This window comes from Arachis hypogaea, chromosome 11 (genome assembly GCF_003086295.3).
Source record: "Arachis hypogaea cultivar Tifrunner chromosome 11, arahy.Tifrunner.gnm2.J5K5, whole genome shotgun sequence".
Taxonomy (NCBI): domain Eukaryota; kingdom Viridiplantae; phylum Streptophyta; class Magnoliopsida; order Fabales; family Fabaceae; genus Arachis; species Arachis hypogaea.
The window spans coordinates 134346127-134351779 of record NC_092046.1 but is presented as its reverse complement, the minus strand read 5'-3'; the positions used below and the strand labels follow the sequence as shown (position 1 = coordinate 134351779).

The window sequence follows — 5653 nt, the reverse complement described above, 5'->3', positions numbered from 1 at the left end:
GCTAAGCTTTTGAGGAGGAAAGAACTTGGCTAAGAAAGCCGTGACCAGCTTATCCCAAGAGTTCAGGCTATCCTTAGGTTGAGAGTCCAACCATATTCTAGCTCTATCTCTTACAGCAAACGGGAAAAGCATAAGCCTGTAGACCTCGGGATCAACCCCATTGGTCTTAACAGTATCACAGATATGCAAGAATTCAGTTAAGAACTGAAAATGATCTTCTTATGGAAGTCCATGAAACTTGCAGTTCTGTTGCATCAGAGAAACTAATTGAGGCTTTAGCTCAAAATTGTTTACTCCAATGGCAGGGATTGAGATGCTTCTTCCATGTAAATTGGAATTTGGTGCAGTAAAGTCACCAAGCATCTTCCTTGCATTGTTATTATTTTCGGCCATGTCTCCTTCTTTTTCGAAAATTTCTGTCAGATTTTCTCCAGAGAGTTGTGCTTTAGCTTCCTCTTCAGAGTCCTTTCAAGTTCAGGATCAGCCTCAACAAGAATGTTCTTATCCTTGTTCCTGCTCATATGAAAAAGAAGAAAACAGAAAAGAAAATATGAAATCCTCTATGTCACAGTATAGAGATTCCTTTATGTGAGTAGAAGAAGAAAAGAATAGAAGAAGAAAAATTCGAACACAGAGAAGAAGAGTGGGTTCGAATTTTTTTGAGTAGAAGAGAAGTGTTAGTAGATAAATAAATAATTAGAAGGAGATGAGAGAGGGAAGAATTCGAAAATTAATTAAAATAAAATAAAAATATTTTTATTTTTAATTTAAAATTAAAGTTAGAATTCGAAAATTTTAAAAAAAAAGAAAAATTAAATTAAATTAAAATTTAAAACAATTAGTTAATTAAAAAGAAATTTTGAAAAAGAGGAAGGTGATTTTCGAAAATTAGAGAGAGAGTTAGTTAGGTAGTTTTGAAAAAGATATGATTGAAACAAAAAGATAGGATTAATTGGAAAGGAATTGAAATTTAATTTTGAAAAGATAAGAAGTTAGAAAAGATTTTGAAATTGATTTTAAAAAAGATGTGATTGAAACTTAATTTGAAAAAGATTTGAAAAAGAAATTTAAAAAGATTTGATTTTTGAAATCAAAGTTGATTACTTGACTAACAAGAAACAAAAAGATATGATTTAGAAATTTAAAGATTGAACCTTTCTTACTAGGCAAGTAACAAACTAAAAAAATTTTTTTGAATCAATCACATTGATTGTTAGCATTAATTTTGAAAATATGAAATAGAAATAAGAAAAAGATTTTTGAAAATCAATTTGAAATTTACGAAAATTATGAAAGAAAAATGAAAAAGATTTGATTTTTGAAAAAGATTTGGAAAAGATAAGGTTTTTAAATTGAAAATTTGACTTGACTCATAAGAAATAACTAAATTTTTAAAACTTTTGACTAATCAAATCAAATTTTCGAAAATTATGAGTGAAATAAGGAAAATATATTTTTTTTATTTTTTAAATTTTTAATGAAGAAAGAGAAAAACATAAAAAAGACTCAAGACAAAAAAAATTTTGGATCAAAACAAAGGAAACATGCAAGAACACTTTGAATGCAAAGATGAACACCAAGAACACTTTGAAGATCATGATGAACATCAAGTATGTATTTTTGAAAAATTTTCAATAAAAGAAAACATGCAAGACACCAAACTTAGAAGTTTTTAATATTTAGACACTAAGAAATTAAAAGTGCATATGAAAAACAAGAAAAGATACAAAACAAGAAAATATGAAGATCAAACAAGAAGACTTGTCAAGAACAACTTGAAGATCATGAAGAACACATGCATGAGTTTTCGAAAAATACACAAATTTTAAAAACATGCAATTGACACCAAACTTAAAATTTGACATAAGACTCAAACAAGAAACATAAAATATTTTTTGGTTTTATGATTTTATTAAATTTTTTTTTTTGGATTTTCGAAAATTTATTTTTAGAAAAACGAAAACAAAGAAAAAATTTTTGAAAAATTTTTGAAAACTTTTTGAAAACAAAATAAAAGTTGAAACAAGAAGAAAATTACCTAATCTGAGCAACAAGATGAACCGTCAGTTGTCCAAACTCGAACAATCCCCGGCAACGGCGCCAAAAACTTGGTGCACGAAATTGCGATCATCAACAATGGCGCCAAAGACTTGGTGCTCTCAAACGTGAATCACACTTTGTCACAACTTCGCACAATTAACCAGCAAGTGCACTTGGTCGTCCAAGTAATAAACCTTACGTGAGTAAGGGTCGATCCCACGGAGATTGTCGGTTTGAAGCAAGCTATGGTCACCTTGTAAATCTCAGTCAGGCGGATTCAAATGGTTATGGTGAATTGATAATAAAAACATAATTAAGATATAAACTAGGATAGAGATACTTATGTAATTCATTGGTGAGAATTTCAGATAAGCGTATAGAGATGCTTTCGTTCCTCCTGAACCTCTGCTTTCCTGCTGTCTTCATCCAATCATTCCTACTCCTTTCCATGGCAAGCTGTATGTTGGGCATCACCGTTGTCAATGGCTACATCCCGTCCTCTCTGTGAAAATGGTCCAATGCGCTGTCACTGCATGGCTAATCATCTGTCGGTTCTCGATCATACTGGAATAGGATTTACTATCCTTTTGCGTCTGTCACTACGCCCAGCACTCGTGAGTTTGAAGCTCGTCACAGCCATCCCTTCCCAGATCCTACTCAGAATACCACAGACAAGGTTTATACTTTTTGGATCTCAGGAATGGCCATCCATGGGTTCTAACTTATACCACGAAGACTCTAATATCTCGGACTCGGTCCCCTGTATTAGATATCTAAGAGATACTCATTCTGTCTTGTCTTCATGTAGAATGGAAGTGGTTGTCAGGCACGCGTTCATAGGTGAGAATGGTGATGAGCGTCACATAATCATCACATTCATCATGTTCTTGGGTGCGAATGAATATCTTAGAATAGGAATAAGCTTGAATTGAATAGAAAAACAATAGTACTTTGCATTAATACTCAAGGAACAGCAGAGCTCCACACCTTAATCTATGGTGTGTAGAAACTCTACCGTTGAGAATACATAAGTGATAATGGAGTTCATTGGTTTCGGCCCCAGAGGGGGAACCGGAGTAACCAAGACTTCGAATACAATAATAAAAAGTCTTATTTATACTAAACTAGTTACTAGGGTTTACAGAAATAAGTAATTGATGCAGAAATCTACTTCTGGGCCCACTTGGTGTGTGTTTGGGCTGATCATTGAACTTTACACGTATAGAGACTTCTCTTGGAGTTGAACGCCAGTTTGTAACCTATTTCTGGCGTTTAACTCCACTTTGCAACCTGTTTTTGGCGTTTAACTCCAGAATAGGGCAGGAAGCTGGCGTTGAACGCCAGTTTACATCGTCTAAACTCGGGCAAAGTATGGACTATTATATATTTATGGAAAGCCCTGGATGTCTAATTTCCAACTCAATTGAGAGCGCGCCATTTAGAGTTCTGTAGCTCCAGAAAATCCACTTTGAGTGCAGGGAGGTCAGAATCCAACAGCATCTGCAGTCCTTCTTCAGCTTCTGAATCTGATTTTTGCTCAACTCCCTCAATTTCAGCCAGAAAATACCTGAAATCACAGAAAAACACACAAACTCATAGTAAAGTTCAGAAATGTGATTTTTATTTAAAAACTAATAAAAATATATTAAAAACTAACTAAATCATACTGAAAACTATGTAAAAACAATGCCAAAAAGTGTATAAAATATCCGCTCATCAATAGGTATTTGTTCCAAAACCTCAGCAAAAGGAACATTGATTTGCAACTTTGTGAAGACTTTCAAGAACTTTGAAAACTTCTTGTCCTTGGTCTCCTTTTGAAGTCTCTGAGGATATGGCATTTTAGGCTTGTACTCAAGAGCCTTTGGCAATGTAGGATAAGTGTCAAGAGAGTCTGGGAATGGGTTGTTTGCACGCTTTGGAGGGACGTGCTCTATTTCTTCCTTCTTCTCATCTGAAGCTTCTTTTTCAACTAACTCTCCATTGACCTTGGTCTCAGAGCCAGCTACTTTACCACTTCTCAATTGAATAACCTTGCAATCTTCTTTTTCAACTGGCTCCTCATTAAATTGTGCTTCTGTACTTGCCACTTGTCCACTTATCAAGGTGATAGCCTTGCATTCCTCTCTTGGATTTGGAATCGTATTACTAGGAAGGCTATTAGTGGTCCTCTGATCAATTTCATTAACTTTTGTGGCTAGTTGACCCATCTGAATCTCCAAGTTCTTGATTGATGCTCTGGTTTCCTGTCTAAAACTTATCAATGTTGCTTCCAAATCATTGTTCTACTGGGGCTGAGAAGTTGCTTGCTGAGATTACTGAAAATGGTGGTTATTAAAATTTTTCTGTTGAAAACCACCTTAAGAATTACTATTAAAATTCTGTGGCCTCTGAGGTTGCTCTTTCCACCCAAATTTTGGGTGATTTCTCCACCCCTGATTGTAGGTCAGAGAATAGGGATCATTGTTGGGATTTCTAGGAGCACTCCCCATGTAATTGACCTGTTCAGAAGAAGATTGAGCATAACCATAATTATCATTTTGCACAAAATTACCTGTCATGTCATAGGAGGCCTCTTGAGGTGGATTTTGGGTGTTGATAGCTGAGACTTGCATGCCACCCATCTGTTGAGTAAGTAGACTTATTTGCTAAGACATAAGCTTATTCTGAGCAAGAAGAGCATTAAGAGCTTCTACTTTCATAACACCCTTATAAATATTGGTTACTAGCAACCAATTCAATCAGCTCAATAGTCTCCTCCGATGTCTTCTTCTTGTGCAATGAACCACCTGCAGAATTATCTAAGCACATCTTGGACATTTCACCCAAGCCTTCATAAAAGATATCTAGTTGGGTCCATTTGGAGAACATGTCTAGAGGGCATTGCCTAGTCAGTAGCTTGTACCTCTCCCAAGCTTCATAAAGAGTTTCACCATCCTTCTGCCTGAAGGTCTGAACCTCCACCCTAAGCTTAGTCAGCTTCTTTGGTGGGAAAAATTTTAGTAAAAAACTCAGTAACAACCTTGTCCCAAGTATCCAAACTCTCTTTGGGTCAGGAATCTAGCCATAGATTTGCTCCATCCCTCAGAGCAAACGGGAAGAGCATGAGTTTGTACACCTCTAGGTTCACTCCATTTGTCTTCACAGTATCACAAATCTGTAAAAAATTAGAAATAAATTGATTTGGGTCTTCGTGAGGAAGACCATTATACTAGCAGTTTTGTTGCACAAGGGTGACCAATTGTGGCTTCAGCTCAAAGTTGTTCGTAGCTATAGGAGGTACCACAATGCTTTTTCCATAAATATCTGCAGTAGGAGCAGAGTAAGAGTCAAGCACTCTCCTTTGTTCTTCATTCCCATTCGGATTTGCCATATTGGCATTAACATCATTATTGTGATCCATAGTGGATTCTGCAGGTTTGCAAAGTCTTGCTTGTTGCAAACGCCGCCTGAAAGTCTTTTTAGGTTCAGGATCAAAGTCTAAAAGAGGTTCCTTGTCTCTGTTCTTGTGCATAAACAAACAGAAAACAAAAAAAGATGGGAATCTCTACGTCAGAGTGTAGAAAATTCCCAGTGAGGTATCCTGTGTAAAAAAAATAAAATAAAAATACTA

At 35.4% G+C, this 5653-nt stretch overlaps 1 non-coding gene across 1 annotated transcript; it reads left to right on the top strand.

Annotated features, from left to right (window-relative positions):
- The first annotated feature begins 4906 nt into the window (after window positions 1-4906).
- Window positions 4907-5013, top strand: LOC112725592 (small nucleolar RNA R71). Its single transcript, XR_003164690.1, has one exon. It is a non-coding gene; the product is annotated as a small nucleolar RNA R71 (small nucleolar RNA).
- The last annotated feature ends 640 nt before the right edge of the window (window positions 5014-5653 follow it).